Below are 26,953 nucleotides of genomic sequence, written 5' to 3'. Positions count from 1 at the left end.
ATACCAACAACTTTGATGGTTCTGTGGCTAGTATTGGTACCCTTTTATCCTGGAATATTGCAGGGTTGGGCAGTAAGATGGATTCCCAATCTTGGGTGAATTTTATAAATGGGTATGATATCTGCTGTTTCCAAGAAACCTGGGCTTGCGATTCTCTTTTCTGTTTTGGTTATTTAAACTATTGCATACCAGCCCAAAAAAGTGGAAGAGGGCGGCCAAAGGGAGGCCTTACTGTATGGGTTAAACAAGATTTGCATATTAATATCAAAATGTTGGATCTGGGTAGTTGTGATTTACAATTACTAAGAATCTCTACAGGTAAGGGTCCCCCAATAGATTTGTATAATGTCTATGCGAGAGGTAATAATGAAATTAATACACCCACCATAGAGCTGTTATCTGCTGCCATAGAGGCTACGTCACAAGAAAGTATGTTGATAATAGCAGGAGACCTCAACAGGACTTTTGAGCCGTTGGATTGTACAAACGATCCTTTAGGGAGCGAAGAGGATAACCTTTGGGGAGTACCCTCTCTATGTTTAAAACCTGTTAAGAGATGGACTAAAGAGATTTTAATCCTAAATGGTATTTGTATGGAACATGGTTTAAGAGCACTCAATGGGAGGACACAAGGGGACAAGGAGGGTGGGTATACCTATGATAATGGTATTCACAGGAGCAGAATTGACTACATATTGTGTAGTCTCCAGCTGTGGGAGGGAGTTGTTGATATGACTATTAGGCCCAGGGTCGAAAGTGATCACAACCCCCTCTGTGTGATTCACAGGTGGTGGAATGCAGGGGCGGGAAACTCTTCCGAAACCAACGATGACATCCCGGCCATGAGTAATGACGAACGTAGGTTAAAATGGCCAAAAGTAGTGGCAAATGAGGTTACTATGATCTTTATTAATAATGTGGTCGACAGTGCAATTTCTGCAATGGAAGCAACGGCCCCTGTGGTACCAGGAGATAGTGGTATCACGGAAATTCATAACGAGTTGTTCTCCCTCCTAAGACCGTGCTTCTTCACTAAAAACATGAAAGTGAAGAAAGTAAAAGAGGTGGGAAGGTGGTTTGATAGTCAGTGTAGATTGGCACGACTTGAATTGGGACAAGCCATAAGGAGTAGGGACCGTGAAGCAGTAATAGAGCAAAGGAAATTGTACAAGAGGGCCATCCATTTAGCGAAAAAGAAATGGGATGAAGACCATTGGGCAGAACTGAAAGAGGCCTCGGGCAACAAAGACTCCAAAAGGTTCTGGGAAATCATTAAGTGGGGTAGAGGAGCTGGTCCCGGAAAGCCTGATAACAACGTGGCAGAAGATGCTTGGGTCGATTACTTTAGACCACAGTATGCCAATGTTAATCATCCTACGGTGGCGAGCAGTATAATACCTGTTTACGCAACTGATAATCTGTTTTCTCTTAGAGAGGCGGAAATTGCCATCAAGACTGTGAAGTGTGGGAGGGCCCCAGGCCCAGATGGGATTCCCTCTGACATTTTTAAATATGATGTGACAAGATGGGCGAGGTATACCTTCCTCGTAGCAAATGCCCTGGCAAAGGGGGAAGTGGTCCCAGACCTCTGGAAAGGTGCAACCATTATCCCTATTCACAAGAAGGGCGACCGTTCACTGCCTGCTAATTATAGGCCTATAAGCTTAATAGCTACTATGCAGAAAGTAGTTGGGAGGATGATAACAAACCAGCTTATGGACTGGGTTGATAACAACAACGCCCTTTCTCCATATCAAGCTGGATTTAGGCGAGCAACCAGTACCATTGACCAGGTCTTTCGGTTCACCATACTGCGGTGGAAGACTGTTGTACTGGGAAGGGGCTGCCTGTACGTCGCGTTCGTCGACCTACGGGCGGCATTTGACCTAGTCCCCCGGTGCAAGCTATGGTCGGTTCTGCAAAAGATGGGGATTCCCGCAGATCTGCTTACATTAATCATGCGACTGCACGAGTCCAACTTTGCAAGAGTCCAGTGGGGTGGAAGTGGGGAAACAACTATGGACTTCCCAGTGGAAAGGGGCGTCCGGCAGGGCTGCTCCATGGCCCCCCTATTGTTCTCGTTATTTATCAACGGGATTGTTGAGAGAATGTTGGAGGCGAGCGTTGATGCCCCATCGTTAGCGGACACCAGGGTTCCTATCCTGATGTTCGCTGACGATACTCTTATTTTATCTAAGACCCCTATGGGGCTGCAGCGTGCATTGAACATTTTCGATGCTTTTTGCGCTGAACATGGCCTAGAGGTGAACGTGGGAAAAACAAAATTAATGGCCTTTTCATCTGGCCGTAGGAATCACCCCAAAGTAACCTTGAATAACAGCAGGTTGGATACTGTTGCAGAATTCACGTATCTGGGGGTTCAGATTGCAGAGGGCACTGGTTGGGCACATCACGTGGACAAAGTGGTCCTTAGACACCAGCAGCTCTCAGGTGCCCTTAGGGGCGAGCACCGTAAATCTAAGACAAAGCCTATAAAACCCGCACTCACGGTGTATGATGCAAAGGTCTTGGGTGCTACATTATACGGCGCAGAGTTATGGGCCTGGGAAAGTATTGCGGCATTACAGACTTCTGAGAATAAGTTTCTGCGAGGGATCACAGGACTTCCACAGAGCACCCCGCTAACTCCACTGTTTTTGGAACTGGGTAGGCGCTCTATCATAGATAGAGCCCGATTGCGCCCAGTCCTTTACTGGAGGCGCCTCTGGACGACTCCAGAAATCAGACAATATGCGGAGGGCTTTCTGTGGATAATCCAGGAAGATACCTTCCACAAGATAAAATGGTTAAAACATCTGAAGTCTATGCTAGTTAACCTAGGGTTCTCAAATCTTTGGAACAATCCTGTGGGAGAGATCTTCCCTACCAAGGAAAACCTAAAAAAACAGTACTGGGATTGGGTGGGTGTTAAATTGTTGAAAGACACAAGGACCGACTCTATGTCTGGCCGCTTTCTGGAGTCAAAAATTTTACCTGCCCTAGAAACTTATTGGGATAACATCACGGTACCAATGGATAGGAAATTGGTTTTCCAGTTAAGGTCAGGATCTATCCCCCTGAAGAAAATGACAGCTGGCTGGAATAAATCGACTAATAACTTATGCCCTGCATGTGAAAATGCCGAAGAGAGCATAGGCCACTTCCTATTCGTATGTCAAGCCTATATTAAACCAAGGGCTAAATGGCTTACGCCGGTATGCAAAAACCTGGGGACACGCGATAGTACTGTGGCTTTAAGAATCTTATGTACAACCACCCAGGATTCGATAGTCATAGGGGTGGCCAAATATCTAGGCTGGGCCTGGGCAATCAGACGACGGGCTCTGGGGAAAATTATGTAATTAGGGATCCCTTTTAATAACGGTTAATGTAATATATTTTATTTTATTAATGGTTTTTATATGCAAAATTGTATGAGCTGCACTGTAAGTTTAATGTCTTTTTACTGTTATTATGTATTATTGTGTAATTGTTTTAAATGTCATGTGCTTTTATGAAAATTCTTTCGAATAAAGCTTATACAACAACAACAACAACTAAGCAGGCACTCACAGAAGGGGTGCCAATCAAAGAACAGAAAGAGCCAGCCTCAAGAACAGCCTCAGCAAAACCCCCCACAGCAGGACCACCCAATAGTGGTCCATGAATATGTGAGGAGATGACCACGTAGTGGCTCTACAGATATCCTCAATTGAGACCCCCTTGAAAGAGGCCCAAGAGACAGAAATTCCCCAGTAGACCTACCCTGGATCTGGGCTGACACCTCATAATCCCTGGGAACCATAGGCAGAAGGATTGTCTGTTTAATCCACCTACTCATGGTGGAGAGAGAAGGCTTATGACCCGTCACACCGGGCCAAAAGTGACAAACAGACTATCACAATTGTAAAAAGGCAAAGTCCACCCTAAATAGACCATCACCACCCACTGGACAGCTGGCAGGGAGAGACAAGCATTTACTCCGGACCCAGGGACCAGAGCGAAAGTCGTAAAAATAACCTCCCTGGAACTGTTGACAACTGAAGGGACCTTTGCCGGAACTTAAGATCGGAGCAAAGGACAGCATGATCTGGCAAGGCACGCAAAAAAAGAAAAGATTGCAAAAGGGTCCCCAGCTTCCCAATCCTACCAGTGGACACAATGACCACCAGAAACACCACCTACATAGTCAAGAATGTAATGTCCACAGACTCCAAGGGCTCAAAGGGGGTCCCCTGAAGGGCCTGCAACACCAACCGGAGATCCCAGGAAGGGACAGGACAAACCACTTTAGGATGTTGAAGAAAACAACTCTGAATCAATTGGGCCACCAAATGATCCAGCCTGTCCAACTGAGGACAGCAGAATACCCGCAAGCCCGCCCACTGAGCTTAAAGCCAGGCCCAAGGCAAAACCATCTAACAGGAAATCCAGCACCCTCATCATGTCCACCGAACCAGAGTCAAGGCCCTTAGAAACACACCACTGAGAGAAGGACCCCCAATGGCGGGAATGAGACTGAAGAGTCGCTGGACAACGGTAACCCCGAAGCAAGTCCACCACCTCCTCAAGGCAGCCACAGGACAAGAGTCTCACCCTCTCAAGAGCCAGGCCTGAAAATGGAGCCGACGCAGAACCCCCGCAGGAAGACATGGACCCCTCAATGGGTACGGAAGATCGGGAATCGCCCAACACTCTTGGACGGCCATCTCCCTCAGAAGAGGATACCACGGACGGCGAACCCATCCTGGCACAACCAATAGAACAAATGCCTTGTCTAGGCGAATTTTGCACAGAACCCGAACAATAAAAGCGATCGGAGGAAACACGTAGTGCAGGGAGACCAGCCACCAGAACGACATTGCATCAATACGCCATTCCTCCTGACAAGGAAGAATTGTGCAGAAGCGGGGCAGCTGAGCATTGGCCTTAGCTGCAAACAAGTCACCCTTTGGGCACAGAAACTTCGAAAAATAACACCAGGAACACCTCCCCATCAGGGAGATTGAAGACATGAGGGGAAACACCCTGCTCATGTGGTCCGCCGCACAGTTCTCTCTCCCGGGGAGATAGACCACCTGGAGAGACCACACAGTGTCCTCCGTCAAGGTCAGAACCTCCTGAGCTAAGAGCTACAGACAGCGAACCCTACAACCCCTCTGGTGACTGAGGAAAGCCATCACAACCTGATTGTCCGTCCAGACCAGAACATGATGCCCCCAAAGGGCTGAAGCAAAGTCTAGACAAGCCATCTGAATGGCCTTCAGTTCCCAGAAGTTGGATGAGTAACCAGCCTGCAGGTGATCCCGAAGACCCTTCACAGACCAAGAGTCCACTATCGTCCCCAGCCCAACTGGCTGGAATCTGTTGTCACCACTAGGGAGGGGGGGACCTGAAAGGGCAGCCCTCTGGACAGATTGGACTCTCCCAACCACCAACCCAGGTCAAACCGAATCTGAGGGGACACACCACTGGCAGATCGTAAGCCACAGAACAAGGGGACCGACGGGACAGGAGATGGTTCACCTGTGGGTACAGATGCAGATGACCCCAAGGCAGTACATTTATAGCCACAGACATCAACCCCTGCACACTCAACCATTGATACACTGGGGCATAATCCAAGGACAGCAGACATCCCAGGTTCTTCCTCAAGGTTGCCCTCCTCCCGCTGGGCTAAAACACCAGCCCCTTGACAATGTCCAGGTGACCCACGATAAACACCAAGTCCTGGATGGGAACAGGATGCGACTTTTTGTTGTTGATCAGTAATTAGTGCCTCTCCAGAACCTCGCAGACCCACTGGACGTGAAAAGTCTCCTATGAAAGAGAAGAGGCAAAAATCAGCCAGTCATCAAGGTTAAGGAATACATGTATCCCCTCCCCATGGTTGAGCCCAACTCAGGGGGCCAAAACCTTAGTGAAGACCCACAGGCAGTAGACAAACCAAATGGTAGTACCTGGGATTGGAAGTGCTCAGGCCCACACAAAACATGAGGAACCACTGAGATGCAGGGTGAATGGGCATGTGGAGGTAAGCATCAAGCAGATCGAAGGACATCCCCCTGAACCAGTAAGGGAAGGATCTTCTGCAACGATAGCATCTTAAATTTGACATGAGGGACAAACGAGTTCACCCATTTCAAATCCAACACTGGACAAAAGTCCCCAGAAACCATTCTTACCAGAAAAAGAATGAAGCAGACCCCGAAACCCCTTTGACAGGCCGGAACCGGACAAATGGCCCCTCTCTCGAGAAGATCACGAACACCCACCTAAAGCGCCTCTTTCTTTGGCGCAGATGGCAAAGGTGTGTGAATTAAAAAGTCTGGGGCACGAGAGTTGAAAACAATCGAGTAACCCTCCTGGATAATTTGAAGAACCCACCGGTCTGAGACTGACTCCTCACAAGTCTTTTTGAAAGTCAGCAATTAACCCCCTACAGGAGCTCGATCAGTAGGGACCCATGGACTTGGACAAAGGGGTGGAACCACCATCCACCTCCTGTGATCAAGATTTGTGGGAGAATGGGTGACCTGGTTGCGGACCCTCCCTCGAAAGGGAAAGCTTCCTCTAGGAACAATAGCCTCCAATCCTCAGCTGATTTCTTCACCATCTCTTCCTGGGGGTAGCCAAACAGCTTATGCCCCGAAAAAAGGGATCTTTATAGGAAGGGATTTCTGAGCAGCACCAGCCTTCCAATAGCCCAGCCAGACCTGGCGCAAAGCCTGAATAGCAGCGCCTCCTGATGCAGCCACGGCCACCAAGGTATTAAAGGAGATGTCAGACAATCTTGTCTGCTGTTCCATGACTGCCAGGGCAGGCAAGATGTCAACTCCCTGTTCCATAAGTTGGGCGTGAGTTTGAAAATCCTTCAAAAGAGACTGAACGGTGTAGGAGAGGTAGGCAGATACCCGGATGGAGAAGTTGACCATGGCATAAGACCTCTTAACTGCAGCCTCCACCCTTCTGTCAACCGGGTCCAAAGGGGAGGCATCCTCAAAAATGATGGACCCATGAGAAGATAACCCTGCCATCAGGGAGTCAACCTTCACAGCAGAGGGAAATTCCATAGCAAAATCCTGAATGGCATAGCGCTTCAAGAGATAGTGCGGGAAAGACTGTTTATCCATCTCCTGGCACTCATTGTCAATCACCCTTTTAATAGAAGGGTAAAAGTGCAGACACTCAGGCTCCCGCAACTGGTACTGCATAAATAAAATCATCCGCCTACTCCTCCACCGGAGGAACACAAAAAGGCAGGTTAATCTTAATGTGCTGCAGGACCTCTGTTGGACTTGGCCCTATTGGCAGGTTCACCCCGAAACTTTTTGCTTTTGCTTAGCCTGTTTCTGTAACCTGGTGTTGGTGATTTTAGGCCTCTGCGCACTTTTCCCTGTGGTCCAGTGTAAAGTGCGTACGCTCTCTGTGTACGTGTGGTGAGAATGGCCTGCCCTCCCATAGGAATGCATGGGGATATGTGTGTCCATGGTAGTTCCTGATGTGTGGGGGGTGCAGGGTCGAGTTTGGTTTATGCGATCTCGTGTGATTAAATGCTGCGCGATGATGTGCGCGGATTTATTGTGTCTAGTGTGGAAGTGCCACTTCTAGAAGTTGGCATGTCTAAGAAGTGAATGTGAATTGACTGTCTGGCTTGTGATTGGTTGGAGCTGGCTGGTGTGCCTGGCTCCAAGAGTCAGTATGGGTCTGCCCCGGTGGTGAATAGAGAGATCTGCATGTTGATGGGAGGGAGGAGTGCACCTTGGACCTGAATAGGGCTAGGCCTTCCCTCCACAATGCTGGCTTCATCCCCTGTGGTGTGTCTGATGTCCCTGACCCATCCTGTGAATAGGCAGAGGGGCTGAGCAAAACAAAGTGCTCTGGAGTTCCCCTGAACCAGCTGTAGCTGGTTCCCCCATTGCCTGCACCTTGTTAAACAAAGGATTTTTGTGTATAAAAAGGGGCTGTGACCCCATGAAAAGTGTTCTTGTTTTCTAACTCGAATCTACCAGGGGCGTGCTGCTGCTGGGGCCCAGGGGAAGGCTTGCCTCCCTGGGCCCTGGCCAGCCCCTGGATTGCTGGAGGACTTCTTTCTGGGGCCCTTCTGCTTGGCCTGAGGATTGCTGGGGACTTTTCCTTGCCCTGGGACCCTTTTTGCTTTGCCTTTAAAGTCTCCAGGACCTTGCTGCACCTTCTAGCGCCCTGGGAGCGCTGTGTGCATTCTTCTTGTCAACCCCTGATCTTGAGGTAGCCTAACCCTCACTGCTGCATTTGTAATTACAGCGCGGGTGCCCACCCCACTTATTTTTAAAGAGTAATGCTGCAGGGGTTGCTTGTGGGTATTTGATGCGGAGGTGCCCACCCTGTGTCTTCGTTTTTGTCTCATAATTGCTGCGGGTGCCCACCCTGCTTATTAGAATCCCAGCGGGTGCCCACCCCACATTTCTACTTTATTTTGCTCTCTCTCGAGGGAGCCTACCCCTCATGGCGGTGGAGAACCGAGATCGCCGCCGCCGTCCGCCGCCTGTCTGGTTGTGGGCGGGCTGCCGGACGGAAGCGGTGGTGACGTCACTATATGCCTACACGGGGCTCCCATGCGAAGGGGAGAGCCCCGCAGTTGCGGCCGATGGTAAAGAATCCCGGGACCCCCAGGAGGGGGGCCCGGGTGAAGAGGTGCCACAGCGCTTGGATCGTGTAAAGGCAGGGCTCTCGTGTGGAGAGAGCCCCGCAAAGCGCCGCCGCTGCCCGATGGAGAAAGCCTCCCCCGCGCCGAGCCGGTAATTGAAGCCGGCAGGTGGAGGGTGGTAGGGAAGCACCACGCCGGTGCCTCCCTTCAGGGCAGCCCCACTTGATAGAGGGCTGCCCCAATGAGACACCTTCATTAGCGGAGCCCCGACGAGTGGAGCACCACGTCACACGGTGCCTGGGGGATCTCTCGAGCGGCCCCATCTTGCGGCGGGCCGCTCCCAAGTGGAGAACAGAATTAGGGCGGCCCCGGATGGCAGTGGGCCGCCCTACCGCTTTTACCGAGCCCCTGCGTGGCTCCAACGATGGCCCTAATTATCTAAAAGGCCCCAGTGGGGCTCCCGAGGGCCAGGGGGGCCATGTTCTTGCCCCTGAGGGCCCCAGTTATTTTAGAGCCTAGAGGGCTCCAACCTTTTTGGGCACATTTGTTTTAAGAGTGTAGAGGGCTCCAATGTGCACACTATTTGTCTGTAGAGCCAGATGGCTCTAGCGTGTGGCGCAGTTTTATTCCTGAGGGCCAGTGAGAGCCCATGCCGCAGATTTGATTTCACAGCTGCCCAGCAGGTAGTGGGCAGCTGCACCGTTTAGGACTTTTTCTATTAGGGGATATGTTCTGGTGAACCCAGGAGTGAGACGCACTCCCTCCGCCCCTACCGTGGCTTCCAAAGCTGAGCAGCACTTAGTGCCAGCTGCAGCGTTTAGGCCCCTGTGATGGTTCTCAGCTGCCCAGCAAGTAGTGGGCAGCTGCAACGTTTAGGTTTGCGCAGATGGCGCACCCCTGACTGGCGCTGCAGTGGCAGCAGGCCCTGACATTCTGGACACAGGGCTTTGGGGCCACTTCTTGGATGGCCGGTTGGCCAGGGGGCTGGTAGATGTATACGGCGCAAGGCCCTAATGTGATTTATGTGATGAAGAGAATGTGGTGCTAGGAAATGTAATGCATTTAGTGTGTTTTGCGCACCCTGTGTTTTATACCTCTAAACTGTGGTTTAGGATTAGGAGGTTATTTGGCATTTCTTGCGGTTATGCTAGTAAGATGATGTTTCACTCTGTGATTTACGCCCCTAATGTGAGTTATACTTAGGAGGTATGATCTAATGTGTTTATGGTAATACGAAGGCTATTTTTATATATAACCTTGTGTGGAGTTCCCTTTTGTGGTGTGCCTAGTGTGTTGCTGCTGTGTGTGTGTGTTGCGTAAATGCTTTACACATTGCCTCTAGGATAAGCCTGACTGCTCGTGCCAAGCTACAAAGGGGGTGAGCAGGGGTTATCTTGGCGTGTAACTCCCTTGCCCTGACTAGAGTGGTGGTTTCTGCCTGACTTAGGCGCAGGCCTTAGCCAACCAAAAATCCCATTTCTAACAACCTCCTTCTGTTCCTGTCCTTGCACATATCTGCCCCAGAGGTCATCCTCCTCCCCATCAGCTCCAGTTCTGGTGGAAGGCCCAATACGTTGCTTTTTAGGGGAAGGAGGCCCTCACGCTCTTAAAATGCTGCAGCCACAGCAGCTTGAATCATCTGTTAGATGGCAAGCAATGATGGTGTCTCAGCAGGAGCCTGACTGCTAGGAGCAGCCTCCCCCTGGGGAGCCTCACCAGGACCTATCCTGGCAGATCCACAGAAAAGAAGACAATCCCTTAAGTGACAGGTCGTAAATTAATAGTAAAACAATGTTGTGAAAATCCAAGCACGACCGGGAAAAACAGCCGGCAGCCAAGCAACCCATCACTTACAGCGAGAAGCCAGCCGGCATGAGCACCACCTCCGGGAAAGCAGTAGAGCCTGACTTGTCATAAAACACATGACCGCCCTAGGGTTGACCCGGCAAACAAAAAGACACTTACGAAGAAGCGACCCACCAGAAGCCATGCTAGAGCAGAAGGCATTCTCTATGGGGTCCCCTCAGGGATAGCTCTGTGACACTGAAAAAGAATGGGTGGACGAAGGGGCATAGAAAAATGTCCCGCTCAAAAAATGAGCCCGCTGTGCAGGGCCTCTAGAACCAGCAGTGAGCTTGCTCCACCGAGGCTCTAATCCAGAGAAGGTAACAACCTCAAAGGGTGGGGGGACCATCAGAGCCCGCTTCACAGGGCCTCAGCCCCACGCATATGGGCCGGCTAATGCACAACCTCGCCCCTACTGACCTGTAAACCGCGCTCTGGAGAGTCTGCAGCGCAGAACGAACCAAATAGGAAGTGGAGTCGGTCGTGCCTCCTCTTGTACTGGGTCAAGGATGATGGTGGTCGGCCATGCTGGGGAGGGATAGGAGGAATAGAATGTAAATTGCTTTGGAGGGTTCTGGTGTGGAGCTGAAGCTCACTTTGTAACTCTGGCGGCCAGGGGTAACAAACGCTACATAAATGCAAACCTTTATCCCTCTTCTATCCCTCCAATATCCTTCTCAATCCAAATAACTAATATCCACCACTCAAATAACTTTCATATACCACTTTACTAATTCACCACTAATCATTTATGAGTTCAGGAGTAGCGTGCAACTCGCCAAAAAAAGCGCTTCAACACCCCTTCAGGGGTAACAAGCGCTATATAAATGCGAACCTTTTTCCCTCTTCTATCCCTCCGCTATCCTTCTAAATCCAAATAACTGACTAACCTATCCACCACTCAAATTACTTTCATATTTGACTATACTAATTCAACAGTAATCCTTTATGGGTCCTGGAATAGCGCACTACTCGCCGAAAAAAGCGCTTGGCAGTTCGGGCTGGACTGTTCCCATGAGGCACAGGGTCAGACTGATTTGCATATGGCCATGTCTGAAGTGGGGTGGCAGAGTGGGCTAAAGAACGGTGATGGATTAAACCCAGATCTGTTGACTGGGTGTGAGTGTTTGATTGGTTCAGATGCTCCGTCCATCACCACCCCCTTTTGTACCACTTTGTTCGCCATAAGTTGGCAGGGTATGCTCAGACGTGAGTCCCTTGCTCACTCTGCCACTGGATTCAAGCAAGCCGGGCTGAAGACGGCTGAAATGCCAGAAACCGGTCCTCAGAAGCTTGTTTCCAGTCCAGGTAAGGCATGGCTTGGCGGTTCGGGCTGGACTGTTCCCATGAGGCACAGGGTCAGACTGATTTGCATATGGCCATGTATGAACTGGGGTGGCAGAATGGGCTAAAGAACGGTGATGGATTAGACCCAGATCTGTTGACTGGGTGTGAGTGTTTGATTGGTTCAGATGCTCCGTCCATCACCACCCCCTTTTGTACCACTTTGTAACTCTGGCGGCCAGGGGTAACAAGCGCTACATAAATGCAAACCTTTATCCCTCTTCTATCCCTCCAATATCCTTCTCAATCCAAATAACTAATATCCACCACTCAAATAACTTTAATATACCACTTTACTAATTCACCACTAATCCTTTATGAGTTCAGGAGTAGCGTGCAACTCGCCAAAAAAAGCGCTTCAACACCCCATCAGGGGTAACAAGCCCTATATAAATGCGAACCTTTTTCCCTCTTCTATCCCTCCGCTATCCTTCTAAATCCAAATAACGGACTAACCTATCCACCACTCAAATTGCTTTCATATTTGACTATACTAATTCAACACTAATCCTTCATGGGTCCTGGAATAGCGCGCTACTCGCCGAAAAAAGCGCTTCAACACACCATCGAGGTAACAAGCGCTATATAAATGCTAACTTTTTTCCCTCTTCTATCCCTCCGCTATCCTTCTGAGTCCAAATAACTGACTAACCTATACACCACTCAAATTACTTTCAGATTTCACTATACTAATTAAACACTAATCCTTTATGGGTTCTGGAATATCGTCCTACCTGCCAAAAAGCGTTTCGACGCCTCGTCAGGGGTAGTAAGGGCTATATAAATTCAATTACAATGCAACCAATGCCTTGAAGTAGCTGTCCCTAAACAGTTTACAGCTCTAGACTGGATAAAATGCCATAAAAAGCAGGATGTTAAATCAACTGGTTGCCTTCTTTCCTACCAGTAGTTGCACACCTAATGAACGAGCACATACTCTCAAAGGCTCTTTAAGCGCGCCATGGTTTGTGCTTGCAATCGGGCATTAATATGTATTAAAGTGATGTGCAGAAACAACTGACAGGAGTAGGTCAGCTTCGCCATGCCCGCCATTAATTTAATTCGAAGCAATCTATACCGCGCGGCGTAGCCTTGAGGAAAGCTTCTTGGGAAAGTGGTAAGAGCACCGTAGACAGTTTTCTGTAATGCTGTTATGTTCTGCATTCACTATTGTCTACGCGTTGGGAAAAGTAAGAAGGAAACACTGTCTAAAGTACCTGTTGTGGTTACAGCAGATCTGTTTTTCTAGCTAGAACCTTCTTTTTTGCACCTTCGTCCAGAAAAAAATACATTAAGAACAAACAACGTATTAGCTGTGTGCGCGCACGCACGTGTGTGTGGTTGTGCGTGCCTGTGTGTGTTTAGGATAGGGCGTTGCTACCATTGGTGCAGCAGGTGGAGTTTGCTCCCCAGAGCCCTGAGGTGCCCACTGATCCCTTACAACGCTGAATTTTACCACCACAAACCAACAGGAGTGAAAGGGGCCGTTTCCATGCGTACCCCAGGGCCCATGGAATCCTTGCTACCTCTGTAGGTGCGTTTGTGCGTGTTTCAGGAAAATTGTCTGTCTTCTTAAGAGATACAGAGCCTGTACGTGAAAAAAAGTCGGTATCTGGAAAGAAGACTTCAAACAGGAAATCATTCTACCGATTCACCTTACATAGTTCCTACGATTGAAATGCCCCAAGCTATAAAAAAACACGCGAATTGTGAGTGACGTGCCGCTGGAATTGCCGCGCGCTCGGTAGTAAAACACGTTAGATCCCACTCCTGATGATATGCAAGTTGTCTATCTCTCCGGCGTGCAGTTTTAGCCGCGGTCACCGAAAGTGAATTGAATGGTCTGATTATCTAATACTTCAAACGCCCAGATTCGCTCAATTTCAGAGAATCCCCGAGCAGCGCCCTCCCCTCGGCGCCCTCCCCCTGCATTCACTTGCAAATCGCAGTGTGTGTGTGTCTGCCTGAGCTTTCACTCTCCCTCCAGCTCTGCTCTCCTCAGCAGCGACGCTCCATCAGCAGCCGCATCTCTCGGGCTGAGGGACGTGCTCCTATTAATCGGGAGCGTTGAATGGAAACCAATCACACCCTGAGAGCCCCCTTGGCTTTTGCCTGCCTGCCCGCCAGTGTTAAAAGTGATGTGGGACCTGAACGCTTCAGTCAGAGGCAAGTAGACCCGGCAGTCGGGGGAGTCGGCAACAGGAAAGAGAGCGGGGAGTCGCAGGCGCCGGCCAGCGTGTCACGGCACCCACCCAGCCCAATGCACTAGTTTCTGCGTCGCATTCAGCGGACGGTAAGTGGCTTCTTTCCCTGCACGTTACAGCAAGCAGAAATCTTAAAATAGAAGCTTCCCTGATGAGGGCAGTGGCTGGCGACTACTTTTCTTTCTCAGTAAAGGTGAAGGATGGCGTGGCTCGTCAGCACTATGTCTTGGTTAATTTGTTCAAGCCTGGTTAGTTGTTTGGTTGAAGATGAAAAACGTGTAACTCGTATTCGCATGTTCTCACTGTGCTTGGGGTTGGCTCTCAGGTAGAACTCGCAGGCTCGAGGTAACACCTCATGAAGTGTGTGTGTGACAGGGACCCGGGCAGCCTCGAGCATCGGGTGATTGAGGGATTGTTCCTTAATGCAGTATTTTATGTGTGTATTTGTTTTTAACATGTGTCCTGGCAATCTTCCCCTTGCATGTGAGTTGTATGCAGCGTCACAGGTTAGATGAAGGGGGTAAGCTGTACTTACTGGCAGAGACAAGGTGTCATTTTTTTATTGCTTCATTAACAAAATTTACAGCAGGTGCAGTCCGCGCAATTAATAGAAAGGCAAATAAATCATATTGGCTGGCAAATAAATCATATTGGCTGTGACTGCCAGACGAGTGTAAAACATATATATAGGTATTTTAGGGGACATGGTGCTGCTCTCCTGGGGGGCAGTGGGTGGGGTCAAAATCATCTTGGCATGTTCAGAACTGGTCACATGCCATTTAACATTATCTGGGTGGTTGTTAGTTGTTCCTGTCGCTGCTGGCAACAACCAGTAGCAATTGCTGTATTGTGAATATGATCTTTCAAAGTTTGTAAAGCTCTGAAATCCTAGTTAGGGACGTCAAGGCGCTACACTCTCTAAACAATCTGAATGAGTGGAATTTTCACCACGTTCCCTCAAGTGACCTGTTGGTCGACTTCAGTGATGGGCTCACCCATTTCAACACCCCATTAATCTACAACAACCAATAATTTACTGGCTAGAACTGCCATAGCCACTATCTTCTACAAATAGGAAATGATGATGTGATTAGCTCGACCAATACATTTAGGCATTTCTAGCCCTATGCAGAGTTTTTAGCTTCCAATTTTCCAATTTACAAACTCAACTGCGGCGCTACATTTAGAGACTTGAGTCGAAGCGAGCAGATTTGACTGCGTAAAGTGCAGTGGCGGCTCGCTTGCGGGAAGAGCAGGCAGATCAATCCCCACTGCCTCTTTATGTTCTTCAAAGCGAGTCAGATGAAAATGAAATGCCGCAGAAAAAGAACCCTACTTGAAATTGACATACCGCCTTCAAAGTCAACTGCAAAATGCAATTACTTGGTAAACAGTATTTTTTCCCTTTACAATCGAAACTTGAATTGATGTAATTTCATATTTCTTGACCCATAAAAGTTTCAAGCGAAGAGTAATGAATGCCATTTGTAAGGAAATCAATACTTATGGAAATTGCAATGTACTCTGCATAGCAATTTGTCTTTATGAAGACCACTTGGAATAATATGTTGCCGTAAGAGATGGGATATTGGTTTGGGCAAGCCCTTTTTGCTTTGTGTGTGTTCTGCGCTCCCTTATTGCTACCCCCAGCTTTGAGTGAGATTAACATTCTTTCTTTACTGGGATCCTCAGAATGCAGCAGAATTCTGAAGAAATACATTACAACTCTGATCATCTTTTGCTTTTCTTTGATTTCAGTAGCTAAATGGCAAGACAAATAGACTTTTCCTCATAGATTTAACTTTATGGTACTCTGTGCATTAATGGATTTGTTCATGATTGGAGGATTTTATGAACAGGAAGGCTCCAGTAATCACCAGTGATTTTTTCCTTAAATATCACGGCTAAGCTTGTGAGGCGGGCAACACATATGAACACGTAAGGTGTGAAATGGCATACGTGGCACTAGGCATTATCTTCAGTAACAGAAGTAGAACTGTACATAGGACTCTATAATGCTCCAAATCACGGTGGAGTAAAGAGGTCTTGAGCCCCAAACTGATGTCATGTTTCATCAAGCTATTGTTGTTAGGAAATCTTGGAGGCATGAAAAAGAACCTTTGGTGACAGATTATGTATGAAAACAGATGGTGAAAGTCAGAGAACAGTGGACAAATACTTATGATCAAATATGGATACGTTTGATTTATTAGGAGCAATCAGGAAAGTAATATAGGTAATAGTGTGAAAAGAGGAGAAAAAGTGGATAGTGAAATTAAGTGGAAGAGGGAGCTAGAGAAATAGAGAAAGAGAAGAAAGGTGGATAAAAAGAGAATGGGAGGGAGATAGAAGGGAGAGATTGCTAAAGAAGGATAGTGGAATAGGGAGAAAAATAAAGAGAGGCAGAGAGGGAAGTGGACAGTGAATAGGATAAAGGAAAAAAGATAACAATGAGAGAACTGGAGCAAAAGATATTGATATAGAGAGAATGTGTACTTGAGAGAGAATGTGTGTGGGAGAGGGAAATGAACAAGAGGGAGAGAGGTTGAGAGCGAGAGACAGAGACTAATAGAGAGATGAGGGACTGTGATGGAGAGGGATGAAGAGCGAATGGGACACATCACTCAGAAAGTGATCGAGAGAGACATAGATGATGAGAGATAGACTGAGAGAGTGAGATAGAAGTAGCGAGAGAAAGGAAAACAGGAGAGAGTGAGAGAAAAGGTGTGTGTTTGTGAAAGGGAAGGAGAGAATAAGCAGGAATAAAAAGAAACAAGAGTAAAAAATGCAAAACAGGGGAGAGAAAGTGAGAGAGAGAAAGGGAAGAAAACAAGAGAGAGAAAATGAGAAAGAAAACAAAAGGCAATAGTAAGAGGGTAACAGAACAAGAGACAGTGCACTTGGGAGATAAAGCAAGACAAAGGGAGTGAAGCAGAGCGAAAGAATAAGAGACAACATGAGAAAAACTCGAGCTAGTATAGAGGCTTAGGGCAGAGGCAGTGAAAGAAAATAGCAGAGAAAAAGTAAAAGGGATAAAGAAAGGGACATAAGAGAGACAGGGACAGAGAGGAGGAAAGAGACCAGGAGAAAGAAAGGAAGAACGAGAGTAAGGTGGGAGAGAGAAGACATTAATTCAGCTTTTATTTCTGCACGCCCTTTGAATCTCATTTGCTGCCTTCCATGCTGGAAGGGTGATTGTAAATCATTTCCCAGACTCAGTAATTTATCTTGAGCTAGGCAGATATACAATGCAAGCCCCTTCCATGTGGTGCGACCTTGTGATTCATCCTGACCCATGCAATGTTGTCCAGAGAAGGTGCAAGCTCCTGACGTGACATACAGATTGTGTAGGATTGCAGTTCTGGCACTTTCACTGCAAGGTGGCGATTGCTGCTGATTCTCTGTGCCCATCCTCTACAGCCACTCTCAGCAGCAGACCTGTAACACAGAGGGAAAAAAAGGACGAGTACATTTCAAGTGAAGGGAGGCGGCGGGTAGGGTTGGCGTGAAGAACCTTCGATGCGTGACCTCGGTCCTAGTTCAACGCCTTCCCTGTAGAGGGGCGTTCATGGGATCAGACACCTAAATTTGAGAGCCAATGCCCTGCTCCAGAGTCATCAAATGTCTCTACTGTAATTGAAAGAGGGTGCTGATTTCAAAGGCAAAGATTTTCACTAAATATCCAGAAAAGTACTCTTTCAAAACCCCTGCTTCCGCCATACCAACCCCCAACACCAAATTGAAGAAGTAGATGGTTACACCCCTAAAATGTAAGTTTTCAATGTAGGTACTTTTAGTATAGATCGCTGCATTTTACACCAATGTCTTCAGTTCCACAGCAAGAGTGATGCATGGAAGTGAAATTGCTGAGGTCAGCAGAGAAAATAATTGGCAATAGTATCTGAAGAAGGTGGAGAAATAAAAGAGAATAGGAGGTGTTTTATTCATGTTGCCCCTAGCCGTCCCACTCGCTGCTCCCACGGAGCACCAGTTGAAAAGGAATCTTTGATATTGACTTCCTGTATTTTATCATAATCCCCTCACCCTAGGAAGTCTCAGAAAATTGAAGTGACTTCTGAGAGGATCCCTCGCAGTGTCAACGCTCGCAGCGCAGCCGTGGAGACACCTGCTGCATGCGGATGTCTTGACTGGGAGCTTCTGAAGCCAATTGTTGGTATATCAGCACGTGTGGGTGACAGATCCTCAGCGGGCGCCCCTTTATCCACAAGAACCCAAGCTCGCCTTGAATGTGCTGTTCCCGCCTTGTGCCTTCACAGCTGGAAGTCTCCACGTTTCTGGTGGTTTTATGTCTTTTTGTAGACTTGGAAGAATTTTCTACGTCCGCAGCACCACTAACAAGCTGCAAAATCTCCTTTCTGTGTTGGATCGTTGGATTAAGCCACATATTGGACGATCTCTGTTTATTGTCATAGCTCATTATGGTCAAATATCAAAACAAGTAATGTATTTCAGACCTTTTCAAACTATTTCATTGTAAAGTCATGGAAGCATTCTGTACCTGGAGTTATGCCTATCCCACTAACCCTTTTTTGTTCTTTCAATGTTATTTTCCCTCTCAACTTAAAAAACATGTCTGTTTGTATGAAGCTTTTTTGCTTTGTGTTGGTATCCCATAAAAACAGATGTGAATTGATTTTAAATGTCCTGTATTTTTCTTGGAATCGGGTGCAGAGGAATAATATATTGGCTTAAAGTTGTTTGATAACAGATCTTGCCACAAAACTTCCAAGTTAGAAATTGGTACAAAAAAGGTTTTATTCATCCAGGAGGAAGCGCTGTACTTAAAATGTAGTTCATGTTACCACCTCTTTCCCCCAGACACCTTCATTGATCATGCAGCATATTTGTAATGTATTTTGCCTTTGGGTAATCAAGTCATCATTAAACGCCATCGTATTGTATTATTGATGGTAATAAACGCAGATTACTTTAAATTGGGGCCAGGGCAGCCTACATCATACAGGGTTCAGTTCCAATTGCTTTAATGTACATAGGGGACAAAAAACACTATTTGATCCAGAAAATAGATCTCATGAAAAAGGTGCAAAGCCACGCTGCTACAGCAGGACTTTTTTGTCTCTGATTGTGCTCAGAGCTTTTGGTATTCAGGCACCTTCACAGTGGCTTTGATTGAGAATAAACACCTTAAGGCATTTCTTATTTTCGTAGGTTTTGGCAGAGGAACATGTAATGTGACCTGGATTTTCCTAAAACTGAGCTGGTTTGATACCCGAGGGAATCTGACCCGTCTCAAACTGCTAATAGCTTACACCACCGCCCCCTACCGTATTTGACATTTCTGAACTTGGGTGTAGTGAATAAATCACAGTTTAACATATTAATAATTAATGTTGTCTCTAAATACTGCACATTAAATGCAATATAAGAAAACCGAACAAAAATGTTCATCTGTGGGTTAAGTAGAGTAATTTGAGGCATAATTGCAGATGCCTGATTTAATTTTCGGGCTAAATAATGTGGAAACAGCAAGAGACCTCAGTGAATTCATTCCACTTGCGGAAGCCAGCGAGGGAAATTGCTCTGTATTCAGAGGCCTTCCATCTGCACCTGTGCTCCATGCTGGTAATTTGTCAAATGAATTGAGGCGATGCTTGGATAAGGATCGCATAATGCGGCCCATTAAGTATGTCAGGGCCAGGCCATTGGTCAGATTAAGCAACAGGAAGGGGTCCTTGAGATGTGTGGCTTGGATGCCCGCGCTCTAGCGGGGGCGGAAGCATATGGTCAGTTGGCGTCATCTATAAGAGATGGCGGGAACGGCCTGACGATATGACTTGATTCAATAAACTTCACGGTTCTAATTCCGGTAAACATAGGCGTGTATAAATGCTTCAAAATGTTTCATTCTGAACAAGAAAGGGAACTGAGTGTCCAAAGTGCTCAATAATGATGAGGAAAAAAACGAATCCTTCTATAGTAGTACATTATATTGAGGTTCTGAAAGTTTTTTGTTTTTTTTAAATACAAAACTGAAAGTTTTTTTGGGAATCCTATTATAGTGTTTAAATTCCTTCTAATTTTGCAAATCTTTGTATTTGATTCTATTGGAAGGGATGTGATTTCTATAATTAAGCCTGTGCGTGATTAAGATGTTTCTACACATGTTCTCTTGAGTTGTTGGTTACATAACTAGTGGGGAAAGGGCAATGAAAATCGAAGGGATGAAGAGTGGAGCGCGTGGGTGTACACAAAACAGACATTTTATTAATATGAGCTCACGTCTCTAGCCCTGAAGGCTCAAAGTTTGGAACTTTCTTCACCAGGGCTGGATTAGGGAACCAAAAGCAGCCCCTGCAAAAATGCTCAAACTAGCACCGCCAGCTTCATCTCCTTGAGAAATATCTCTCCTTTGATTCAATCTTTCACTCTCCTCTCTCTCTTTGACTGCCCTGATTGCTTTCTTTCTATATTTCCTCCTCCATCCCTCTCCCGCCCTCCCTCCCTCCCTTCCTCCCTCCCTCCCTTCCTCCCTCCCTTTCTTTCTCTCTCTCTTGAAGCCTTCCCATGCCACTGCAATTAATCGTGGCGAGTTGGCAAATTTGACGAAGGTACAGGAAGTAGCCAGAGGTTTATACATTCTTAACTGGCTTGCAAGGGCTCCAGCCTACTGGGGAAATGCCCGGTGGAATAAAAGGTCTGTTCGGCCTTGTTCTTTGCAATGAGGTGGGTTGTTAAGTAGTTCTTGGCAAAATTGGATGGAGGTTGATGTCCAGGTGGTGGGCGTTCCTGTTTAGGGTGTCTAAACATGATTATACATTTGCACCATTCGAAGGCAACAAGGAGTGAAATGAATACCTAATCAGTTCCCTGATTAATAAAATAGTGGCCCTCTTACAAGGCAGGTACATGTTGTAACAGATTTCATTGTTTTAATCGAATGCCAATTTTTAGGAGTTAATGTCTTCCAGATCTTTATTATCAGTGATGTTTTGAAACCTCTCTTTACGTGCCATTGTAAATTGTACATATTGTATACTTGGTAAGGAGATGAAAGTGAAAGTTAGATCACAGAGTGAAAATGCTATCTGTCCTTGGGCCAAATGTAAGCGAGTTCCTCTGACATATTCTGTGTGCATATTTTTGAGTCGCTGAAGCTCTACATGCCAGAAACTGTATCTAAGGCTGTCACTCTTCAGGGAATAGCATAACACCTGTGTGCCCCAGTCAACTGGGTTTTTCTGAGAAGGGGACAGACTACATTGCATACTAAGGGCCTGATTTATAGTTTGGTGGAGGGATTATTCCATTTCAAATGTGACAGATATCCAAACCGCCTTTATGTCCATTATGTACTACAGCACATATATCCGTCCCCCAACTCTAAATCAGACCCTTAGGCACTGATAAAGTTTGAGATCCCCAATGCCCATGCTGCCATGAGGTGCTATTTGAAGATAAGCCTGATGCACGTTGGTTGGGGATGATGCTGGTTGGCTCAGCCCAACCTGAAGCTGAACATCCAAGTCACCCATCCAATGATAAATGGCATACACAAGACCGGGAAGTGGTCCTATGTGAGGACTCCATCAGGTGGTCTGCATTACTACGAGCCCTGCACTTTGCTTTGTAAGGCCAATGTTTGACCTGGTGAGAAACCCCACCTTGGAGGCCATTCGCTATTGTGTGCCCCACACACAGAAGGCACAAGGCTGGTGTATGGTGTATGGACCTGTGAGCTTTACCTCCATAAGTGGTCCATCACCATTGCGAACCCCTGTTCCCCCACAGGCATGAAGCCATGTATGACCCTGCCAGTGGCACAATTTGTGGTGACCGTCACACTCATGATCACTCTAAGACGACCAGCTGCAAACTGAGAGCTGATAGCACCAGAACGATGACAACAACCTGTAGAGAAAATGCAGCCTCCCTTAAATAACTGATCAACTGACTTACTTCCGCTTGCAGCTACCAGCTTGCAACCACTGTCTGCAAATTTGAACCCTCTGGTACTGTCTGGCCAGCATGATTATAATAACACACATGGCTAGTAGCCTTTTGACATCACCATGCCTACCTTCCACCACTGAAGTGTGTTTTGCCCGCTGCTACAGGCCCAGTGGAATCATTACTAACATAGAGACCCTGACATCTTCGCTGAGAACACTGATCTGTTCGACACTACAGACAGTAAGATATATATGATCTGGTGTAAGTGGGCAAAGTAGGCTGATCACTTGGCTAGCTGTTTTTTTAAATACGTATACCATTGTAATCATGATTTGCCTGTGCACATTCTCCCTTTGCTTAGCATAGTAGGTTTTAGGGTTCTATTTACTGTGAACACCACTAGAATCTTGATGCCATAACACCTCTTAAAATTACAAAGTATATTTACATAATTTAATAAAAACGTGTTCTTGTTTCTATAACAAAACAGCACTTTTTTGGGCAACCTACTTAACACAGGTAATAAGTGTGCTCCCTGAACTGAACATTCTAACCACAAACCTGGAGGCACACTTACTAAAATTTCACGCAACGCAGGGCAGCAAAATGTTTTGCTGCACTGCGGTCCGTGAAAGGGAGAGAGCAGAAATGCTCCATATTTTCAAAGATATCGAGCATTTCTGCTTCCTCATTGTGTTGGACCACTGTGTGCAGCCTAGCACAAATGCAGTCACCCTTGCACTATAGTGCAAGTGTGCCTCGATTATTTTTGTGCAGGAAGGGACAGTTTCCTGCACAAAATCAATGCCTAGAGGTAGTTCCGTTTTCTATGTGTGCCGTATAATGCATCACATATGGAAAGAGATAATGATGAGGAGGGATAAGGATATTTGTACTTATTACACCTCACTTGAAGATGTAGCATTTTGATACATTCCCAGGTTTACAAGTCTTTGGGTGGGTGCATGGGTACACCCATGCTCCACCCATGGAACACCTCCTAAGTTGAACTGTAACGTAACGCAGTGCAATCAGCTGCTTTGCGTTGCATTTCTTTACAAATCTAAGGAAGGCCACACAAGTCAGGCCCATCATGGCTTTGTAAATATGACTGAAGCCTTTGCGTTCTTCTGATGCAAGGACACCGCAAAGGCTTCATTAATATAGGTCCAAATCTCCAGGAGTAAGGTTTAACTATTTGACTCTACTTTAGAAGTAGGTCTTTGACATTTCCTTGAGTTTGGAGTAGTCTCTATAATTACCATGTACAAGGAAAGGAGCAATATTTGTACCAAGGATTGACTAACTGCCCTTGAGTTGTACAGACCTCATAGAACTGATATAAAAGGACACAAGAAAGAGGTTAAAATGTTACAAAAGCAAAAGCTATTGTAAAACTAAACTAGCATTAATTTTAATTTCATGCAAGATATCAGCGGATCAGCAGATGGTGACAGCAATTTGGTACATATTTTGAAGAAGGCATTTTCCATCTATACACCCAGGATCTAGAAAAACTTCCCCTTAGCCATAAGGACCACCCCAATACGGACACAATTTGGGAAGGCATTGATTACACACCTCTTTAGCAAACACTTCATCACAATGCAGTAGCAATCCAATAACCAGCTACTTCTAACACTTGTCAACTATGTATTCGATTTTGACACTGCAGAGCAAGATGCTGCTTTTTGGCTAGGTTTGTGCTAGTCACATACTACCTACACACAAATATATATATATACTTACATACAAACATTCATACGTACATACATACATAATAGCACAGCCCTTATATTGTCTGTGAGAGCAGCAGAGAGAGCAAGAGAGAAATCTTGTGTGAATACCATCATATTCCCATTCATCAACTTCCTGAAGTATACTTTTGTTAAATCATTTCTATAACTTGAATATCAACTGGGATAAGTTCAAAAGCAATACAAGGAGAAATCCTTTATCTCTTTGCAGGTTAGCCGAGCCACATTTCAACAAATATATGTAAGTGGCAAACATGATCAATGTGTGAAACATTTGTTAAGTAAATTAAATTAATTCATATTTCTATACTCAAAGTGTTACTGGAAGATCAACTGTATTGAAAACTGAGAATGCATTGAGGGATCGTCACAATTCAGGTTTCATGGTTAGCATACTTTTGCAAAAAGAGGAAAGAAAAGGCTGCCATCCTATGGTTTGTTCATAGTTTATTTATAGTCTCTCTATCCCTAGTGGTATACTGTGACTCATCTTCTAGACAGCCGTTTGATTCAGCTTTGTATATCCCCATCAGGCCCACATAAAATGAAACAAAGAACGAACAAATATGGTCAATATTACATTTACAATGGTTCTGCAACTGGTTCTTTACTCCGACAATACAAGGTCCATCAAAGATGTCAGTAATGAGTTCCTCAATCTAGTACAGCCTTGCCCTTACTTTCAGCGACACTAATCAGCCAACCATGAATGGATTCAGACCTTCGATTTGTGTGGAATATTATTATTTGCCTCTTGCTGGTACTTATCACTTAGAAGTCTGAAAGACTACAGAACCGTTTTAAAGTTGTATGAAGATTTTTCCAAAATGACTCATTGCAGTGACAAATACATAATAGTTCTCATATTCTTTTACAAGTAAATACTGGCTCGGCATAGGCTACAAAGGAGCTGACCCTGATTGTGAAATTCATTTTAGGAACTAATGATAGGTTACTTTTCCATATAACTCTGAAATGTGACAGTGACCTTCTGATCACCAATGGTAAAAGTCCTGCTGTTTCAAATACCTGAATCCAATACTCTACACAAAGCATTTGTTCATAAAACTCTCTGAAACTCAGCTATTCCAGAATCCTCAAACCGGACTATTGTGAATCACATCACTTCCATGGTTCTCTTTTTGCTAGGGATATCCTCAAGTTCTTTGAATGTGATTCATTCTGGATAACCATCCTTAGGCCTGCACTCAATAAGGATCAGCCAACAAAGGACCCAAATGCTTTTATTTTATATTTTTTACTTTCAAATATATAGAAGACATTTTATAATAGTAAACTAAGACAGTGCATGAGCTATGCCAAACCCATGGCTTGCCCTCTCAAGTAAGCTGAGAGGCCCATGTGCATTAACACATTAGATGTTAGTGAGTGAAGGAACTGTGCAGAATGTTCACTCCCTAAACCTGAAAATGCATTGATACCAGCACATGGAAACCTTTTCCACAGCCCGAATAAGAGTCAATATTGGCATTTCCATCAAACAGTATTGGGGGTATGCAATGTGGCATACACTTTTAAAGAGAAGTCTGGTAGTTTGAATATCTATTGCCCAAAAATTGGTAAAAACTATTCATTTATAACAAAAAGCAACAAGCTACAACTTTATAAAATAGTACTAGTTGTAAGATTAATTTTCAAATACGGTACTAGTGCAATATATTCTGAACTTTAGGTCTATGTCTTGTGCTTGAAAAAATATTTGTATTTGGTTTCTGTAGCATTTTGGTTTGCAATATTACTCAAAGGAAGGGTAAACTGTACCTGAGAACATGTACTCATTGTTGAGTATGTCTACAAGAAGGCTGTGATGATGAGACAGAGTAGGAAAGGGATTCTTAAAGCTCAGCATTTACTTATAGTATAAAATAACATAAATGCAAAAAAGTTTGCAAATATTATTGGTCTATATATTCGAGTCACATTGGTCATGATATTTCTGTTGGTTGCCCTGGAGGCGTGAGCATGTGGCTTACCTTTCCATATATGCATAATACAGTAGTTACATTTTTAGATTTTGTTTTATACATTTATAAAATATATATATAATAATATATATGTGTGTGTGTGTGTGTGTGTATTCACTGAAAATTCCAAAGGTTACAGGGATGTTATAGATAGGCAATAGAATTAAAAACACCATAGAAATTCACTGAAAAAGCCAAAGATTACAGGGATGTTATAGTTAGACTCATATTTCACTGTTACAAAACCAGTGCATTTTAGCAGTTATAGTTACCTAAACTAACTATAACTCATGCTGCCACAATGCACTGATTATTACCTCACATATTACATCACTCATGACATTGTCACTGACATCACTGATGGCATCTTAAATGACATCACTCATGATATCATCCACAGAACAGCTCACACCCCCACTTATACCCCAATACAACCTCCCATGTACCTACTCACACCCACACAACTCCCTCACATACCCATTCACAGACCCATACAGGTACTCACACAACCACTCTCATTCACAGAGTCACTCAGACACCCATTCAGTCACTCATATAGCCACTCATACGATCATTCACCCACTCATATAGATACTCATAAAAAAACAGTCACTCACCCATACAGCCACTCATACAGCCACACACTCACCAATACAGCTACTCACACACCCACTTATTTACGCATAGTACCACTCACACACTCACTTTCACACCTATACAGACAGTTAGGTACATATTCACACATCTATGCAAGTATACACATTTCTGGTCACTCATCTATACGGCCATTCACACATACACTCATTCTCCAATACAGCCACTCACTCATCAACTCACTTAACCAAACACCCACTCAATCAGTTGCTCCCTCACCCACACTCCCACTTACACACCCAGTCACTCCCTCATACAGCCATTCAGACTCCCTCTCACTCACCATTATAGTCACTCACACACCCACTCACCCACCCATACAGACACCCACACATCCACTTGCACACCCATACAAGCACTCACATATATAGTCACTCACCTATACAGTCACTCACATAGACACTCACTCTTCAATACAGTCACTCACATAACCAATCAGTTAACCAAATAGCCACTCAGTCACCCATACAGCCACTTACACACAGTCACTCACACATACACCAACTCACACAGCCACTTACCCATACAAATGCTCACACAGCTACTCACTCACTCATACAACCAATCCGACACCCACTCACTCACCAGTGCGGTTAGTCATGCAGC

General features: G+C 45.6%; 1 protein-coding gene across 1 annotated transcript in view; it reads left to right on the top strand.

Moving 5' to 3' along the window:
* The first annotated feature begins 13,930 nt into the window (after window positions 1–13,930).
* LOC144829104 (cadherin-9-like) overlaps window positions 13,931–26,953 on the top strand; it is an 836,522-nt gene continuing 823,499 nt past the window's right edge. The window contains exon 1 of the mRNA XM_078687908.1: window positions 13,931–14,108. The gene's annotated coding sequence lies outside the window, so the exon portion shown is untranslated. The remainder of the gene's footprint in view (window positions 14,109–26,953) is intronic.

Source organism: Lissotriton helveticus, chromosome 4_1, assembly GCF_964261635.1.
Source record: "Lissotriton helveticus chromosome 4_1, aLisHel1.1, whole genome shotgun sequence".
NCBI lineage: Eukaryota > Metazoa > Chordata > Amphibia > Caudata > Salamandridae > Lissotriton > Lissotriton helveticus.
This window is presented reverse-complemented; position numbering and strand designations above follow the sequence as displayed.